Here is a 2500-nt window from a genome sequence, read left to right on the forward strand (position 1 = left end):
GATCTTGCTTGAATAGCTCAAGTGCGCCGCAGCCTCCTTTAGTAATTGTATTATACTGCTATTTTAAGATTGTTTTCCACACCAGAAAAGAGTAAACAATAAAAGCGGGCTCTGCACCGTAGTCGGCAGGATTTGAACCTGCGCGGGGAAACCCCAATGGATTTCTAGTCCATCGCCTTAACCACTCGGCCACGACTACTCCTGAGCAAACCTGTTTCTACTATAAACTTAACACTTTAGCCACACACAATGTCTCCTCCGCCCCTTACTTTATGCCGCTCTGCACCGTTCCCTTTTGGCCCTCCCATGACCCTTGAAAATGCATTCAAAAGTCAGAATCTCTATGGTCTGGCCCAAGTTCCCTAAATGCCATTTCCCCTCCCTGCCAAGCTCAGACTAAGTGCCAGGGACAGATCTGTGCTAATAAACCTAGCAAGCGGCCAGGCAGCAGAGCCTCACCTTCACTAGGTTGCACTGGCTTCTGCCAGCTCCAAATTGAAACTGTTAACAGTGTCCTGTTTGGAAGCATGCCTGGGCAGGGGCTGTCTCTATGCAAATCGAGTTGCAGAGGCCTCCTGGGAGCCAATTTCGGCAGGCCATTTTGACAGGCTCCAGAGGAATAAATGGCCGCACGAGTGGTCCGGTAGTTAGTCTAAGCCATATGGCAAAGATTTGGTTGGTGGGCCTTCTGGGCATGTGGCCCTAAGCCTCAGAGGACCGCAGAATGGGTCCCTTCTGCCCAAATAGAGAGGTCTTGGCCGATCGGGGCCGAGAGGACAGGGGCCTCACCACCCTCTGACGGTCCTCCTGGGCGCCCTTCCTCTGCTCTCTGCTGTTGTGGCAGAAAGCTGTGCCTTCAGTCCCCTGGCTTGCACAGGGCAGCAAAAGACTGTACTTTCACTGGGTCGCAGGTAGGGGGCCTCTCCTGAATGCATCTGCCAAGGAAGGTCTAGAAGTGACACGAGAACCCTTGTGCTGACACACAAAAAAGGCTCGGCAGATAGCTTGCGTGCCAGTTGCTCCATCCTCTGTATCCACATGGACCCCTCCCAATATCTGCTGTAAAGATGCAGGCAAGGAAAAGCGCAGGATGGGCTTCTTACAGACGGAGGCGATGCCAGGCGTCGATGGCTCTAGCGGCAACTAGTGTCAGGGTGGAAATATAATCGTGGCCCCCACCCCTAACAGTCAGAGAGTCCTGGATGGGAGTCTTCCCAATGTCTGCTTTATCGTCCATCCTATAATCAACATGCATGTTTACATCTTGTTTTGGGGACATTTCCGAGCAAATTGCAAAATTGCAGCTCAGTTCAAACCGAGGCGTAGTCGGCAGGGTTCGAACCTGCGCGGGGAGACCCCAATGGATTTCGAGTCCGCCACGACTACCCATGAGAGTGAAACTCTCACTCGAAAGATCGTGCTGTGCTTACACAGAAGAGTCCTTAGTCTCTACCGCCTTGCCTCTAGATCTTGTCCTGTACTTTCCACCCTTCTCTCTCATCATACACCGTTCTTTCTCCTCACAAGTTTCTTTTAAATGTACATATATGTTTGAAATTGCAAAACGAAACCCGTCAAAACGTACCAGTTTCTCTGCGTTGGCCTAAAGAATGAAGCCGCTTTTACTCCTAGGATCTTGCTTGAATAGCTCAAGTGCGCCGCAGCCTCCTTTAGTAATTGTATTATACTGCTATTTTAAGATTGTTTTCCACACCAGAAAAGAGTAAACAATAAAAGCGGGCTCTGCACCGTAGTCGGCAGGATTTGAACCTGCGCGGGGAAACCCCAATGGATTTCTAGTCCATCGCCTTAACCACTCGGCCACGACTACTCCTGTGCAAACCTGTTTCTACTATAAACTTAACACTTTAGCCACACACAATGTCTCCTCCGCCCCTTACTTTATGCCGCTCTGCACCGTTCCCTTTTGGCCCTCCCATGACCCTTGAAAATGCATTCAAAAGTCAGAATCTCTATGGTCTGGCCCAAGTTCCCTAAATGCCATTTCCCCTCCCTGCCAAGCTCAGACTAAGTGCCAGGGACAGATCTGTGCTAATAAACCTAGCAAGCGGCCAGGCAGCAGAGCCTCACCTTCACTAGGTTGCACTGGCTTCTGCCAGCTCCAAATTGAAACTGTTAACAGTGTCCTGTTTGGAAGCATGCCTGGGCAGGGGCTGTCTCTATGCAAATCGAGTTGCAGAGGCCTCCTGGGAGCCAATTTCGGCAGGCCATTTTGACAGGCTCCAGAGGAATAAATGGCCGCACGAGTGGTCCGGTAGTTAGTCTAAGCCATATGGCAAAGATTTGGGTGGTGGGCCTTCTGGGCATGTGGCCCTAAGCCTCAGAGGACCGCAGAATGGGTCCCTTCTGCCCAAATAGAGAGGTCTTGGCCGATCGGGGCCGATCGGGGCTGAGAGGACAGGGGTCTCACCACCCTCTGACGGTCCTCCTGGGCGCCCTTCCTCTGCTCTCTGCTGTTGTGGCAGAAAGCTGTGCCTTC

General features: G+C 51.6%; 2 non-coding genes across 2 annotated transcripts; both read right to left on the reverse strand.

Annotated features, from left to right (window-relative positions):
- Positions 1 to 117: 117 nt before the first annotated feature.
- Positions 118 to 199, reverse strand: TRNAS-AGA (transfer RNA serine (anticodon AGA)). The gene has a single exon. It is a non-coding gene; the product is annotated as a tRNA-Ser (tRNA).
- Positions 200 to 1749: 1550 nt separating this feature from the next.
- On the reverse strand, positions 1750 to 1831 carry TRNAS-AGA (transfer RNA serine (anticodon AGA)). The gene has a single exon. It is a non-coding gene; the product is annotated as a tRNA-Ser (tRNA).
- Between the last annotated feature and the right edge of the window lie 669 nt (positions 1832 to 2500).

Source organism: Ambystoma mexicanum, chromosome 3q (genome assembly GCF_040938575.1).
Source record: "Ambystoma mexicanum isolate Mex_15411 chromosome 3q, UKY_AmexF1_1, whole genome shotgun sequence".
Classification (NCBI taxonomy): Eukaryota; Metazoa; Chordata; class Amphibia; order Caudata; family Ambystomatidae; genus Ambystoma; species Ambystoma mexicanum.